Raw genomic sequence first — 17,737 nt, 5'->3', positions numbered from 1 at the left:
TTTCGTTGATCTGTTCTACTGTTCTTTTGGTTTCTATTTCATTGATTTCTGCTCTGATCTTTATTATTTCTCTTCTCCTGCTGGGTTTAGGCTTATTTGCTGTTTATTCTCTAGCTCCTTTAGGTGTAGGGTTAGGTTGTGTATTTGAGACCTTTCTTGTTTCTTCAGAAAGGCTTGTATTGCTATATACTTTCCTCTCAGGACTGCCTTTGCTGTATCCCAAAGATTTTGAACAGTTGTGTTTTCATTTTCATTGGTTTCCATGAATTTTTTTAATTCTTCTTTAATTTCCTTGTTGACCCATTCATTCTTTAGTAGGATGCTCTTTAGCCTCCATGTATTTGAGTTCTTTCCAACTTTCCTCTTGTGATTGAGTTCTAGTTTCAAAGCATTGTGGTCTGAAAATATGCAGGGAATAATCCCAATCTTTTGGTACTGGTTGAGACCTGATTTGTGACCTAGGATGTGATCAATTCTGGAGAATGTTCCATGGGCACTAGAGAAGAATGTGTATTCTGTTGCTTTAGGATGGAATGTTCTGAATATGTCTGTGAAGTCCATTTGATCCAGTGTTTCATTTAAAGTCTTTATTTCCTTGTTAATCTTTTGCTTAGATGATCTGTCCATTTCAGTGAAGGGGGTGTTAAAGTCCCCCACTATTATTGTATTGTTGTTAATGTGTTTCTTTTTTTGTTATTAATTGCCTTATATAATTGGCTGCTCCCATGTTAGGTGCATAGATATTTACAATTGTTAGATCTTCTTGTTGGCTAGACCCTTTAAGTAGGATATAGTGTCCTTCTTCATCTCTTATTACAGTCTTTGTTTTAAAATCCAATTTGTCTGATATGAGGATTGCCACCCCAGCTTTCTTTTGGTGTCCATTAGCATGGTAAATGGTTTTCCACCCCCTCACTTTCAATCTGGGGGTGTCTTTGGGTCTGAAATGAGTCTCTTACAGACAGCATATTGATGGGTCTTGTTTTTTAATCAATCTGATAGCCTGTGTCTTTTGATTGGGGCATTTAGCCCATTTACATTCAGGGTAACTATTGAAAGGTATGAATTTAGTGCCATTGTATTGCCTGTAAGGTGACTCTTACTGTATATTGTCTGTGTTCCTTTCTGATCTATGCTGCTTTTAGGCTCTCTCTTTGCTTAGAGGACCCCTTTCAATATTTCTTGTAGGACTGGTTTCGTGTTTGCAAATTCCTTTAGTTTTTGTTTGTCCTGGAAGCTTTTTATCTCTCCTTCTATTTTCAATGACAGCCTAGCTGGATATAGTATTCTTGGCTGCATATTTTTCTCGTTTAGTGCTCTGAAGATATCATGCCAGTCCTTTCTGGCCTGCCAGGTCTCTGTGGATAGGTCTGTTGCCAGTCTAATGTTTCTACCATTGTAGGTTACATATCTCTTCTCCCGAGCTGCTTTCAGGATTTTCTCTTTGTCTCTGAGACTCGTAAGTTTTACTATTAGATGTCGGGGTATTGACTTATTTTTATTGATTTGAGAGGGGTTCTCTGTGCCTCCTGGATTTTGATGCCCGTTTCCTTCCCCACATTAGGGAAGTTCTCTGCTATTGTTTGCTCCAATATACCTTCTGCCCCTCTCTCTCTTTCTTCTACTTCTGGGATCCCAGTTATTCTAATGTTGTTTCATCTTATCGTATTGCTTATCTCTCGAATTCCGCCCTTGTGATCCTGTAGTTGTTTATCTCTCTTTTTCTCAGCCTCTTTATGTTCCGTCATTTGGTCTTCTATATCGCTGATTCTCTCTTCTGCCTCATTTATCCTAGCAGTATCCTAGCATTTTTGATTGTACCTCATTAATAGCTTTTTTGATTTTGACTTGGTTAGATTTTAGTTCTTTTATTTCTCCAGAAAGGGTTTCTCTAATAACTTCCACGCTTTTTTCAAGCCCAGCTAGTATCTTTAAAGTCATGATTCTGAACTCCAGGTCCGACATCGTACTAATATCAGTATTGAGTAGGTCCCTGGCAGACAGTACTACCTCTTGTTCTTTTTGCTGAGGTGATTTTTTTCATCTTGTCATTTTGTCCAGAGGAGAATAGATGAATGAGAGAACAGAATGCTAACAGGTTAACAATGTCCCCAGCAAATATACCCTATACAAATCAGAAAAGACCTGAAACCAGGGGACAAGAAAGGAAAAGAAAGAAAAAAGCAAGAGAGAGAGAAAAAAAAAGGAAAAAGTAAAAGATAAAAACAAACAAAAACAGAACAAAACAAAAAAAAAACAGAATATGATCAAATATGATCAGGCTAGTACATAGATCAGTGCCACACACTAGATTTTGGGCATATTTTGGTCTGTTAGAAGAAAGTGCCTGCTAAAATTTTAAAGGAAGAAAGACTTATATATGTACAAAATAAGGGTTGATACAGTGAAGGGATGGAAGATGACTGTAAAGATGAAAATTATAAAAGATTTTATAAAAGGAATTGATAAGATAAGAGGTCGTTTGAAAAAAGAAAGAAGATTTAAAAAAAAGTAGGAGAGAATGTGATGGGGCAGGAGACTAGAAGAAAGCCGTACACTAGTGATTTAGGGTATATTTTGATCTGTTAGAAGAAACTATATCTCAAAATTTTAAAGAGAGAACAACTTATATATATATGCCAAAAATAAGGGTAACTACTATGAAGGGATAAAATATGACTCTAAAAATGAAAAATAAAAAATGTTTTTTTTTAAAAAAGGGATTGATAAGATGTTGGTTGAAAAAGGGAAAAAGAAAAATTCAAAAAAAAACAGTTAAAAAAATTAACTTTGAAAAACGAATGAATCATGGTAAAAAAGCCATGAATTCTATACGCAGGATTCCCCTAGCGCTGGAGTTCTCCCGTTCTCCTTGATCGGTAAACTTGGTCTTGGCTTGCTGGCTGTTCATGCTGATCTTCTGGGGGAGGGGCCTGGTGCTGTGGTTCCCAAATGTCTTTGCCAGAGGCGGAATTGCCCCGCCCTTGTGAGTCCCGGCTAAGCAAGCTGCTCGGGTTTGCTCTCAAGAGCTTTTGTTCCCTGCAAGCTTTCGGTACAGCTTTGGAGGACCAGGGTGAAAATGGTGGCCTCCCAATCTCCGCCCGGAGGAGCTGAGAACTCGGGGCCCTGCTCCTCAGTGTGCCCCCAGAGAAAAGCAGTCACTCCTGTCTCCCCGGTCTCCAGCCGCACTGCGTGCTCACCCCGCCTGTGACCGAGCATTTCTATCTCTGGCACCTGACCCCGTGTGGAGTCTCCAAACCCAGCAGATCCCTGCGGTGCGCTCCCGCGCCGCTCCTCCCCAGGGAGGAAGGGGAGTCTCCCCGGATCTGCCGCTTGTTGGGTCCCTGCTGGAGGAGCAGTGGCCCGACTGTGCCACGGATCACAGTTTATGGCAACCCCGAGCTGAGAGCCCGCGCCTCGGCTCCGTCTCTGCAGCCGCCTTCCCCGCTCTGATACCTGGGAGCTCTGCCGCACTCAGGCACCCCCAGTCTTTCTGTGACCCTGAGGGTCCTGAGACCACACTGTCCCGCGAGGTTTCCACCTCCCGCTTAGCCACTGGAGCGACGTCCCTCAGTGGAGCCGACTTCTAAAAGTTCCGATTTTGTGCTCTGTGGCTCTATCACTTGCCAGAAGCGGCGGAGGCCCCCTCCCCCGCCGTCTATCCTCCCAAATATTGCCTCGGATTCATTTCTCCACACGTCCTACCTTCCAGTAAGTGGTCGCTTCTCTGTTCAGAGAGTTGTTGCTACTCTCTTCTTCGATCTCCTGTTGAGTTTGTAGGTGTTCAGAATGGTTTGATCCCTATCCAGCTGAATTCCTGAGACCAGACTAAATCCAGATCTCCTACTCCTCCTGTATCTTCCTTTTCAATCTGGATGCCTTTGATTTCTTTTTCTTACCTAGATGTCCTGGCTAGAACCTCCAGCACAGTGTTGAATAGAAGTGAAGAGAGCAGACATGTTTTTCTTTTTTCTGGTCTTAGGAGGAAAGCACTCAGCCTTTCACTATTAATCATAATGTGGATTTTTTTGTAGATTTCCTTCATCAGTTTCCTATTGTTTTCATTTGTTTTTATCATGAGTGTTGAATTTTTTCAAATGCTTTTTCTGTGTCTACATAGGTGATCATTGTAGTTTTTTGTTTGTTTTGTCCCCTATATATGTTGTATTACAGTAATTGTTTTTTGCATTCCTGGGATAAATCCCATTTAGTAACGGTGGTGGTGCTGCTGCTCTTCTTCTTTTCCTCCTCCTCCTCCTCCTCCTCCTTCTTTCTTGGTATGTTGCTGGATTCAGTTTGCTAGCATTTTGTTGAAGATTTTCACACCTACTTTTATAAAAGATGTTCATTTGTGATTTTTCTTTTCTTATTAAGTCTTAGTCTGGCAGTCTGGTTTTAAGTATCAGAGTTATGCTAACCTCATAGAATGAGTTAGGGAGTTTTCATCCTCTTCTGTTTTTTCACAAGATTTTTTGAAAAGGTGGTATTAATTTTTCTTTAAATGTTTGGTAGAATTCACCAGTGGAGCCATCTGGGCTTGGACTTTGGGGTGGGGGGTATTTTAAAATTTCTAATCTAATCTCTTTCCATGCTACAGATCTGTAAAATTCTCTGTTTCTTCTTAAGTCAGTTTTAATAGTGTGTCTTTTTAGGACTGTGTCCATTTCATCTAAGTTATTTAGTATACTGACATATATCCTACTTTTAATTTTTTGAAAGATATTTTTAAGATAAATGATAAGAATATTACATTTTTTAAATTTTATTGTTATGTTGATCATCATACATTGTATTATTAGTTTTTTTTTACATTTTTTATTATGTTAATCACCATACATTACATCATTAGTTTTGGATGTCGTGTTCCATGATTCCTTGTTTGTGTATAACACCCAGTGCTCCATGCAGAACGTGCCCTCTTTAATACTCATCACCAGGCTAACCCATCCCCCCATCCCCTCCCCTCTAGAACCCTCAGTTTGTTTCTCAGCGTCCATCGTCTCTCATGGTTCGTCTCCCTCTCCAATTTCCCCCCCTTCATTTTTCCCCTCCTGCTATCTTCTTCTCCTTTTTTCTTTTTTTAAACATATAATGTATTATTTGTTTCAGAGGTACAGGTCTGTGATTCAACAGTCTCCCACAGTTCACAGCGCTCACTGTCCTCTCTTATACTTCTGATTCTAGGAATTGGCGTCTTCTCTTTCTCTTCTTCCCACCTACCCCCTCCCCACCTCTCTTTTTGGTCAGTCTAGCTAAAGGTGTGTCAATAGTGTTGAATTTTCCAAAGAATCAGTTTTGGTTTCATTGATTTTCTCTATTTTTTTCTCTTCTCTGGTTCAATAATTTCTACTTTAATCTTTATTATTTATTTCCTTCTGTTTGCTTTAGGTTTACTTTGCTCTTCTTTTTCCTCTGTCTTAGGTAGAAGATTAGGTTATTAACTTTAGATCTTTCTGCCTCTTTGTGTTTGTGTGTGTGTATGTAATATCTATTCTTTATATATATATAGGCATTTATAACTATAAAATTTCCCTCTGAGCATTACTTTAGCTGAATCCCATAAGTTTTAGTATTGTGTGTATCTTGCGTATCTTTATTTTTATTCCTCTCAGAGTATTTTTTGTTTTCTCTTGTGATTTCTTCTTTGACCCACTGGTAATTTAGGAATGTGTTGTATAATTTCTATATAATTATGTATCTCCCAGATTTCTTTCATTAGCGTTTTCTACTTTTATCCCATTATGATTGGAAAATATACCTCATGTTGTTGTTGTTGTTATTATTACTATTATTATTTTACATTTAATGAGGTTTGTTTTATGCCTGTCATATGGTCTATCCTAAAAAAGTTCCATTCACGCTTGAGAAGAATATATATAATTTTGCTGTTGCTGAGTATTCTATAGATGTCTATTAGTTCCAGTTGGTTTGTAGTGCTATTCAAGTCTCCTATTTTATTTTTTTCTTTTTTAAAAAAGATTTTATTTATTCATTTGAGAGACAGAGAGAGCATAAGCAGGGGGAGGGGCAGAGGGAGAGTGACAACCAGACTCCTTGCTGAGTGGGGAGCCCAATGTGGGGCTGGATCCCAGGACCCTGAGATCATGACCTGTGCTGAAATCAGACACTTAACTGGCTGAGCCACCCAGGTGCCCCTAAGTCTCTTATTTTCTTGTTAATGTTCTCACTAGTTGACTGTCCATTATTAAAGTAAGATATTAAAGTTTCCAGCTATTATTGAAGTGCTGAACCCTGATGAACATTTGTCTAATGCTATGTCTGGTGAACAAGTTACTGACATTCTTCTGGGCCTTAATATCCGAAAGAATATGATCATGCATTTACTTCCAGTTTATCTTCATAGGCTTCTTACCACTTTGTGACTCTATCACTTTTATTAGACCTAGGTCATAAATGAAACAAATCCATAACTCATGAATTCTTATGCTAAAATACCACAGATGTTTTATTTTCTTCTACAAAGTTTTTTCATTGTTACCTTCTCAAGTAGAGTCAGAATCCGAAACCTTAGGAAATCCAGACAGAGATTGGCTAGGTTGTTGGCCCACTATTGTGCTATATATATGTTGTTTGGATGTTATTAAAGCAGCAGAATGTTAATATTTAGACTCAATTGATATTATTTTTCCATTGAGACTTTGGGGTTTTAAACTGAATTATTATTCAGTCATAACCAGGCCTGTTTGGAGAAGAAACTTGGAACTTTGATTCTAAGTCTCCTGTGCTCTCTCCCTTTGGAAATGGGAGGAAACATACAAACATTAGCTTTGCCATATGCACATGAAGTTTCTAGAAAACTGTTTCAACTCTAACTGTAAAGTATAACCCAGCTCTTTCTGCGTAATTCTTCAAAATAATCATTAATACAGTAAATATGCATATGATTCTAGAATGTTTCATTTTGCAAAATGATAATTTTTAAATGATATGCATCACTGATCTGAAATGGTGAACATATTTGTGTAGCTCTTTTTAGGAAATAAGGCTTTACATCGGAACCTTTTTAATTTAGGAAATTTTATTTAAAGAGTCAGACCTCATTTGGAAAGTTGATGCTCACATAACACTGTAAAACTTCTGAAAAATGATTTGATCTCACACAGAAAAATAAATAAAGCCTAGAAATATTCACTTAGGTGCTGAGCATTTATGTAGACTACTGTTCAAAGCATATGTGTTCAGACATAAGAGAAAGAAATAGGACTTTTTTGAAGAGTTAAAAAAGTGCTTCCGGTTTTGATAAAAAGTCATATAAAGTGAAACTGAGAGCCAGCCTGCCTGTTTAAGACATAATTTTCTACCTTATCATAACAGCAGAATTCAAAAGCAATCCCAACATACTTCTATTCATCCCACTGAGGTTTCAGACCTCTAAGAAATTGAAACTATGAGAAAACAGCATTTAGAGAGCCCTTCGTTCTGGTCAGAAAGATATATCCATAGTTTTGTGATCATCAGAAGCCACTTTCACTAAGCCACCATCAGCCCTATTTTGTAGTATAATTTTAACTCAGATGATTGTATTTCTTTATGAATATAGATAGTAACCAACATATAGCCATTTACATCAAAGACAAGAAAGTAAATTCAACAAATTTATATCAGTGCATCTGTTTATCTAGGATTGGGGAATATGAAACTGACTTTAATTAGGCACTTCTCAAAAATTATTCTTGACCTAATTCCAAATGAGTCCCCCCTATCTTAACTTCTCATTAATATTTGAATATTCTGGACATTGTAGAATCTACCATATTTCAAACCTGTGCTGTATTAAATCATCAAGTAGCTACAAAGCGCCCCAGTATGCAAGGCACTATGAAACATTGAAAAATATTGGCAGAGTTTTAACAACAGTGAAAAAGCAACAGTAACCTCAATAAAAGTGGGAACGGCTTATAAACTGTCCAAAAGGGAAAGACCTGTTTCAGCGCAATTGCTGATGGCCCTGGAATGTATGGCAGGGCAAGGAGACCGCCAGAGAGGTTACAGCCTCACCACAGTCGGAATGTGGTCACTCGAGTTATCACTTCATGATTAGGAAGTGGCTGTGGTAGGGTTTAGATAATTCCAGTGAAAGCAGAACGGCATGGGTCTTTAGCTCTTTTCCTATTTTGTGTGCCTGAAGGGACAGGTTTTGAAAGCCACTGAGTAGCCTCCCTTTCACAGGTAACCACACAGGTAATTAGACCCAACAGCAGAAGTGAAAGACTTTGCTCTAGTGAGACAGTCTGGAATCCTTGCCCCCAGATAGCAAAAGCCATCTAGATAAAACCAAGAGGGAAGAGAAGTGACATAAGAGAAGACTGGCCCTAGCTGCCAGATTCTTCACTGAGTCACATGTCAACTGCTTAAACCTCTGTTTTAGTCAGCAAACGCGTCTCAGGGACTTTAAATGACTAAGAGCAGGAAGTAGTGGGAATGGTCTCATGCAGTAGAAAGATGGTGGTCAAAAATGATTTCAAGATCAAAGAAATCATAAGGAACCAATTGGCCCAAATCCCAAATATACATTGTCAAAATACTGAGAATGGCACTTTCCACATTTTTTTTTTTACTGAACAAATTTCAAACATATCAAACCATTGATAGAACAATAGATGAACATTTATGTTCCTCTTTAAAATTTGTTAATATTTTACCACAATTATATCATATCTCTCTAAAGATATATATACATAGGTGTGTACATTACTTTCTTTGCTCTATCATTTGAAACTAGGTTCAGACTTCAACATGCATATCTTAAATAAAGGCATTCATTTTTCTAACCATAATAAGATCACACCTTAGAAAAAATAATGATTCTATTATATAATGCCTAACCCATGGACAAATTGCCTAAAAGTGTCCTGAGAAGGTCTTTTATAGCTCCTGCCAATGTTATTTTTAACTTGAAATTATAATCCCAACTGGATTCACATACTGCATTTAACTATTATTCCTTTTTATTTTATGGTTTCTGTCTTTTTACTATCAATGTATTGGGCCAATAATTCTTTGCTGTGGAAAAGTGAGGGCTGTCCTTTGCATTGTGGGATGTTTTATACCCACTCGATGCAAGTAGTACTTTCCCCTACCCCAATTTGTAATGATCAAATTGTCTCCTGATGTTACCATCTGTCCTCTGGGGAGCAAAATCACCTCAGACTGAGAACCACTGTTCTCTTAATCTAGAAGAGTACTTCCATCTGTACCTAATGTAATGTCATTTAGCCATGCCTAGAAACAGGCCTATATTTTACACCTGTATTATCTCAACATATACCACATCCATCCCTCTGTGGACTGTTTTAGAATTATGAATCTCAAGAGGAGACAATTAGCCTCTGAGCAATCATAAAAATCACCTGAGAAGCTGGCCAAATACCAATTCCTGCATTTTTCTCCTAGATATTCTGAGTCAGTTCTGGATTGGGACCTGGAAATCTGAATTTTTTTATAAGCAGTCCAAGATTGCACTGTCCCAAGTCAAGTTTGGGGAAAAACAACAGCAACAACAACAACAACTATGTCTTCTGACACTTCTTCTTTCCACTTAATGTGGGGACACCTATGTCTTAGGCCCTATATTTTGTTGTAAAGCAACATCTAGTATTTAATGGTTTCAGATGTCATTAATAGCGCAATATTTTCAAAATGTTTGTGTTTAGTGTTGAACTCGCACTCATTCTCTCATTGTCTCAAGTCTATTTCTGTGAGGATTTTTGTTCATTTTGATTCTAACATGTTGGCAACACAATTTAGCATCTTTTCTACCATGAATGCTTTTCTACCATGATTTCTATTATGATAGAAGGCTATTATTTTTTTTAGATAGAAGTTTACTTTAAGTTTCTATTGTCATTCATTGCTAGTGGGAATGAAAAATGATACATTCGATGTGGAGGACAGCTTGGTGGTTTCTTTAAAAACTAAACATTCTTACCATGTAATCCGGCAGTCATGCTCCTTAGTATTTACCCAAAGGAGTTGAAAACATATATCCAAACAAAACCTGTACATGAATGTTTATAGCAGCTTTTTTCAAAATTGCCAAAATTTGGAAACAACCAAGATAGCCTTCTGTAAGTGAGTAATAAATAAACTAGGACATCCAGACAATAGAATATTATTCAGCACCTAAAAGAAATGAGATATCCATCCTTCAATGAATATTACTAAGTGCAACAAGCCAATCTGAAAAGGCAGCATACTGTATGATTCCAACTATATAACATTCTGGAAAAGGCAAAACTTTGGGGACAGTGAAAGTATTTGCTAGGAGTTCAGGAGGAGGAAGGAATGAATAAGCAAAGCACAGAGATTTGTGTGGCTACCCGACTCTGTATGTTACTACAGTGGTGGACATAGATCATTATAAATTTTCCAAACCCGTATTATGTACAATGTCAAGAAGTAAAACCAGTGTCATCTGTGGATCTTGGGTGATAAGGACATATCAAGGTAGGCTCACCAATTGGAACAAGTGCACCATCTGTGGGGAGTAACCGGAGGCTGTGGGTGTGTAGGGGCAGGGAGTATATGTGAACTCTGTGTACCTTCTGCTCACTTTTTTAAAAATTTTATTATGTTATGTTAATCACCATTCATTACATCATTAGTTTTTTATGTAGTGTTCCATGATTCATTGTTTGCATATAACACCCAGTGCTCCATGCAGTACTTGTCCTCTTTAATACCCATCACCAGGCTAACCCATCCCCCCACCCCCCATGAAAGACTATGGGCCCTTCTGCTCACTTTTGTTGTAAACCTAAAACTCCTCTAAAAATTAAGATCTATTAATTTTTTTTCTATTACTTGCTCTATCATGTTTTCCTGAGTCCTAGACTGGCTGCCATGTAATCATTGTACTCTTTTTTCCCCTCTACACTCCCAAGTATGGTTACCATGTTCTCTTAATTCTTCCTCTAGAGCAGAACTTCTCAAACTTCCATGTGAAAAAAAAAAAAAGAATCACATAGGCAACTTGTTAAAATGCTCATTCCCATTCCTCTGCTGGAAAGAATGACATTAAAGAGTTTGGGCATGTAGTATAGAAATATGAATTTTTAACAAACATTCCAGGTGATTCTGAAATAGGTGAGCCAAGAACCAAGATTTGAAAACTTTTGCTTTATAGCATCTGACATATTCATCATTTTGGCCTTTTCTCCCTATGGCTTCAGGCCGATTCTGTTCAAACAAGGGCTACGATAACTTCTTTGCTGGTGATCCTAATTCCTGTCTCCTTTTGCTACAATTATGCCTTTGTAAGCTGCTGAAATAATCTTCTGCAAATGCCATTTTTATCACACCACCTTCCTGCTCAAGAATCAGCTACTCCTACTATATCAAGTCTAAACTCTTGGCTTTTAATTCAAGGTCTTCTGTCAACTGGCACTTTTGTACCTCTCTAATTTTATCTTTTCCCACTACAGACTGACTCTCCCCTCTAGCTAAATCTAGCGAACTTTCCATTCTTCCATGCTGCTTATTTGTGTCCCTTTGAGTTTCCCATCAGTTGGAAAGCTCTCCTGTTCATTTTCCCCAACGTGGAATAAACATTTGCTCCCAACTCACCTACTTCAGGAAAATTTCCCTGATTAAATTTTTCCACCTAACTGTTATGCTGACTGAACAAAAATTAACAAGCTGGACTATAATTTCAATGGTTAGAAGTAACAAGAAGCCTCTAATATTATGAAGGAGGAATGGTATGTTATCTTTCTGGTTATAAAAACAAAGAATTACTGCAATAAAAGTATCAATCAGAATTCTCATGGAAAAGTAAGTGCAACAAAGTATTAAGAATAAATGGGTTAAAAGTTGAATATAAGTGCAGTAGTTGGAGTAAACACTACTGTGAGACAAGGAAACAGAGAAAGCCAGTAGGAAATAAATGAGTGGAGAAAAATAAGGTAGTAACTCCTAAGATGTGAAATGAATGTGGTGACAAAGTACAATGGAAATGCAACAGGAAAGCAAAGCCTCAGTTGCCTATCCAAATTAATCTAAATCTTTCCCAGAAGCAGTTTTGGTAGTGCATGGACATTAGTTTTATTATTTTGTAGGCATAACAGCCAACTAATTGGCCCCTTCAAAGCAGTCATTTCCTGAGCCTATGGAGCAAAAATACTTGTACCAGAGATTTCATTCCAATGACATGCTGCATGCATACCTAATTCATTCAGTACACCCAGATTTATTTCCAGATGGTTCTATGTGTTAGGAATTCATGAGAGTTACTGATTTTCCATGCCCTCACCAATACTTGGGTTTACCTATCTCCAGATTTTATTAATTGAATGGGTATATTATGATATCACATTGTGATTTTACTTGCATTTATATAATTACTAAGGAATCAGTGCATCCTCTAAAATACTTTAGAGCCATTTCAGCTTTTCTATCTTAGGAACTGTCTAATCGAATCTGCCCAACTCTTTCATATTATGTCTAATGACTTCCCTGTATTCACTCTATATCAGCCATGCTGAACTCCAGAAGTCACCCAGAAATACTAGGTTTTTGCTAGCCTTCTTAGGTTTGGGTTTTTTTTTTTTTTCTTTTCCTGCCAAACTCCAATATACTTCCTGTTCACACTTCAATTATAACACTTTGCAGATTTCATGAAAAGCATTTATATCTATATTTTTTCCCACAAGACCTGGTCTTTTAAAAAAAGAAAAGAAAAGAAAAACAATTTTGCATTCCTAGCTTCTAAGAAATAGGAAGTACATAGTGAAAGGTGGTGCAAAGGTACATACCTGACTGAAATTTTCTTCTTAACATCCTAAAAGGAGAGATTCCCTCTCTCTTAAGGTGAAGAGAGGCAAGACAAACCACCATGAGGTGCACACTCAAGGGACTCTGTCAGACTCAGAACTACAACCCACAGTCACATCTACCCTGAACCCAGAGGTCTCACATTTGCCTTTTCCTGGTAACATGAATTTTTGAGCTCCAGAAGTCCCATCTTCCCTTATTTAGGCCAAGATCCAAGTTCGCTTGAACTGGCTTATATCTGAGAAAGTGAAAGAAAGATCACAAAAACAGGAATCAGGCACTTAGCAAGCTTGGGTCTTGCAACATAGCTGGGGAAGATTGCAACAGTATGAAGCAGGCTGGAAAGAGCAGAGAAATGGAATCAGACATGCCTTTGGGGGTGAGGCAGGTACTATCTTTTGGGGTGCATCCATATGCAAGATAGAGAAATCCATTAAGGTGATGGCGAAAAGTCCAGCCAGACTCATGTAAAAAATTGGTGTCAAGAAACTCAAGTGATAGACATCGGGTGGTGGGACAGCAAGTGACTTCATGCAAGACCAGCAGAGCAGACAGGCTGTCCTACCTGCCAAGTGGGTGGGTCCAAGATGCAGGGAATCAAGAAACTAAAATATATAGATTTGTAGTTAGATGGGCCTCTCATTAAATTATAAGATCAAAGGCATTGGAGAGAATTTAGAGTCAGCCAAGAACAAGATATATCCTAGACCTAGAGAAACTACAGTGGAAAGACACAAAACAGGGATCAAGATATGTTCCTTAAATAACTATACAAGTTGTAAACTTTGTTCACTTATATAACTGATATTTCTGAGTGCCTTCTAGAGATTGAGCATGGGCATCGATCAAGGGTACAGCAATAAACAGACAAAAATCTTGGCCCTCAAAAAGCTTAACATTTTATTATTTCTTTCAGATTTTATTTACTTATTTGACACAGAAAGAGAGCAGCAGAGGGAGAGAGAAAAGCAGACTCCCCGCTGAGCAGGGAGCCCGATGCAGGACTCGATCCCAGGACCCTGGGATCAGACTTGAGCCAAAGGCAGACACTTAACGACTGAGCCACCCAGGTTCCCCTCAAAAAGCTTAACCTTTGAGTGGGAGAATATGGACAATACAAAAGTAAGAAAGTAACATATAGTATGTCAGATGTTGGTAAGTGCCAAAGAGAAAAATAAAGCAGAAAAGAGAAATGGGGGTGTCCACAGGCAGCATAGGATTTGGTTGTGATTCCATATCTGTTGACTAAGAAACAAGACAACTGAGCGCATGCATGCAGGTGGAGAGAGAGTGAGCCACGTGTTCGCCAGTGAGTGGGAAGACAGCGGCACACAGGTGCATTGCTGATGTTTTCGTGGAAAAGCAAGGAGGCCCGAGTGGCTGGAGAAGAATGAGTAAGAGGAAGAAAAGGCACATGAAGTCAGAGATGTAAGAGGACTGGGGAAGTTCAAGTCGCGCCTTATGGTCTACTACCAGCATTTTGGTTTTTACTTATGGTGAAACACACTTGGAGCAGAAGAGTCTGATGAGCTGACTTGCATTTAAAGATGACCACTGTTTCTGCTGTGTTGAGAAGAAAGGGAAGAGGAACAAGGATGGAAGCAGAGAGGACTATCCAGAAGCTATTGTACTAAACCAGCTCTGAGAGAGTGGCTGCGATCTTGAGGGCAGTAGTAGAAAGAGCAAGACATGTGAAGAATCTAGGCACCTTTTGGAGATACAATCAATAGTATTTGTTGTTGAATTGGTGGATTGTATGTATGGTGAGAGAGATGACGCAAGGTTTCAGAGTTTGGGGCCTGAATGGAAAGAAGAATGGAGTCGCCTGTTACCTAAAAGTGAAAGGTTGCAGGGATGTAAAATCAAGGGTGTTTTTTAATATCGTGAAATTGAGATGATTATTACCTATGCAGATGGAAATGTCAGGTTGTTAGTTGCATACCACAGTGTGGAGTTCAGGTGAGAAATCTGCATAGAAATATAAATTTGAGTGCCTGGGTGGCTCAGTCAGTTAAGCATCCAACTCTTGATTTTGGCTCAGGTGGTGAGATGGAGCCCCGCAACCGGCTTCTGTGTTGGGCAGGGAGTCTGCTTGAGATTCTCTCTCTCCCTCTGACTCTGCCCCTGTCTCCCACCACACCCCCTACCCCCAGCACATGCATGTTCTCTTGCTCTCTGAAAAAAGATATATATATTTGAGAACATTTACTTGGCATTTAAATTCATGAAACCAGAGGAAATCATTAAGGCAATGGGTATAGAAATGATAAAAGGAAGAAGTTCAAGGTATGTTTAGAAGTTGAGAAGGTACTGGCAAATGAAATGAGACTGAAAAAGAGCAGACAGCAATGTAGGGAGAAAACCAGGAGAAACACATGTCCTAGTATCCAAGCGAAGAGATATATCAGGGGGTGGGAAGGATCCAAAGACGAAATTAAAATTAAACAGTGAATTTAGCAACATGGAGATTACTTGTGACTTTAGTATCTTTTGTTGTTGTTGTTCAGTTTGGTTTGTTTTTTACTGAACACAATTTTTGCCAAAATTCAGGAAATAGTCAATGATATTAGTAATACACATTGTAAATAAGTTGAACAAACAATATAACACCATCTGTGGGCAAACATAACGTATGCTTATAGAAATTATACTGATTTTTTTTTGTTATGCTTATCCTGAGATAATCCTCAAAGAGTAACTGTTCACATTATGTTAAAAAATGGCAATGTTATGAAAATTATTTACTGCCTCTTAATATAACCAACTTAAGATACAATATTTAAATTTTATCTCACTATTTTGTAAATCTTCTATAATGTTTAATCTTGACTAGTAAATTTTTAATTCCTCCAGGTCATTAAAAATGACCTTTATTTATTTATTTAAGATTATATTTATTTGACAGAGAGGGACACAGTGAGAGAGGGAACACAAGCAGGGGGAGCGGGAGAGGGAGATGCAGGCCTTCCCAGAGCAAGGAGCCCGATGTGGGGCTTGATCCCAGGACCCCGGGATCATGACCTGAGCCGAAGGCAGATGCTTAACAACTGAGCCACCCCAGTGCCCCCAAAATGACCATTATTTATTGAATCCCAGCAAGAGCCAAGAACTTTACATGGATTTTGTAATTTATAGCTCAACAGGGGTGTTATCATCATCATCTTCAAGGGGAAAACTGATCTAGACTCTTCTGGGTAACAGCATTCTGTATGAAGCTGATATACAACTAATACAATAGAGTAGGAGAGTAAGTTCTCTTGAACAAAGACAGACTTAATAATTTTGTATTCACATAACATTTGCCTTAATATTTCACTCACCAAAGGTCCTCAGCATGTTTATTGAATTACATTAAACTAAAACTAAAGCATACCTTGAAATATATAGTTAACTCCAAATCTGGTAATTAGGTAACATACTTTCTGTCAAGAAAAATTAGAAATAGGCAAATATTTTGTGCAAAGTGATCATATTATGTGTGATAAAGTGATATAACAGAAAGCAAATGGGCAGTTTCAGGAATGAATTTGGCAATTTTCCAAGAATTATTCATGAGAGTAAAATAAATCTATTTTGAAAACATGACTGGTTCTGTTTGACAGAGGCAAAAGAATATTAAATGCAATCTTTAAAGGTAGTCATCTGTATAATTTATGCCTGAATTTCATAAGTAAGTTTACTGCTATGTTGGTTTAAAATTACTTAGTCAAAATTCAAAGTCAACAGATAATAAATACCATCAAGAATTACTGGCATTTTTAATTGGATAAAATTAGAAATTCAGTGAATTTCATTTTATTTTTTATAAACTTTTTAAAAAATTCCAGTATGGTTAATGTACAGCGCTATATTAGTTTCGGGAGTACAATGTAGTGATTCAGTAATTCCATGCATTACTCAGTGCGCATCACAATAAGTGTACTCTTACACTCCTTGGCCTATTTCACCCATTCCCCCACTCTCCTCCCATCTGGTAACCACCAGTTTGTCCATTTTTTTTCTCTTTTTTTCTTTGTTTTGTATATTAAATTTTACATATATATTAAATCATTAAATATATATTACATATATATTAAAGACAAATCAGTATTTGTCTTTCTCTGACTGACTTATTTCAGTTTCAAGCTTTCATTCTTTAATATTCCATTATGTATATATACCACATCATCTTTATCCGTTCACCTATTGATGGACACTTGGGTTGCTTCCATATTTTGGCTATCATAAATAATGCTGTAATAAACATAGGGGTGCACATATCCTTTCCAACTAGTGTTTTCCCATTCTTTGGGTAAATAGTGGAATTACTGGATGATATGGTAATTTTATTTTTAATTTGTTGAGGAACCTCCATACTGTTTTCCACAGTGGTTGCATGAGTTTGCATCCCTACCAACAGTGCATGAGGGTTCCTTTTTCTCTATATTCTTGCCAACACTTTTTGGTTTTTTGGAGTTTTGATTTTAGCCATTATGACAGGTGTGAGGTGATATTTCATTGTTTTTTTTTTTTTAATTTCCATTTCCCTGATGATTAGTGATATTGAGCATCTTTTCATATGTCTGTTGGCCATCTGTATGTCTGTTGGCCATATGTATGTCTTCTTTGGAGAAATGTGTGTTTATGTCTTCTGCCTATATTTTACTTGGATTATTTGTTTTTCTGTGTTGATTTGTACAAGTTCTTTATATATTTTGGATAGTAACCCCTTATCAGATATATCATTTGCAAATATCCCATTTGGTCAGTTGTCTTTTTGTTTTGTTGACTGTTAGAAATTCAGTGAATTTTAAATTGTAAAGTACTAAAAATAATCCAATTAATAATTATAATTGATTTTGACCTTTTTACACAAAGAGCTCAGTGAATTTTTTATTATAATTTTTTGGACAACATTATAGCCTATACGATTTCCTTATATTTTATAAGCTATTTATTCAAACTA

The 17,737-nt window shown here is 37.5% G+C and overlaps 1 protein-coding gene and 1 pseudogene across 5 annotated transcripts in view; one reads left to right on the top strand and one right to left on the bottom strand.

Annotated features, from left to right (window-relative positions):
• Nucleotides 1-9,968, bottom strand: part of LOC112834086 (B-cell CLL/lymphoma 7 protein family member C-like) — a 34,649-nt pseudogene extending 24,681 nt beyond the window's left edge.
• ROBO1 (roundabout guidance receptor 1) overlaps nt 1-17,737 on the top strand; it is a 1,122,251-nt gene that overhangs the window by 420,028 nt on the left and 684,486 nt on the right. The gene's annotated exons all lie outside the window — the stretch shown is intronic.

The sequence above is a fragment of the Callorhinus ursinus genome, unplaced genomic scaffold (assembly GCF_003265705.2).
Source record: "Callorhinus ursinus isolate GAN/ISIS: 27379988/994484 unplaced genomic scaffold, GSC_fseal_2.0 scaffold1, whole genome shotgun sequence".
Classification (NCBI taxonomy): domain Eukaryota; kingdom Metazoa; phylum Chordata; class Mammalia; order Carnivora; family Otariidae; genus Callorhinus; species Callorhinus ursinus.
Note: the sequence above shows the minus strand (reverse complement) of the source record. Positions and strands in the feature narration are given on the sequence as shown.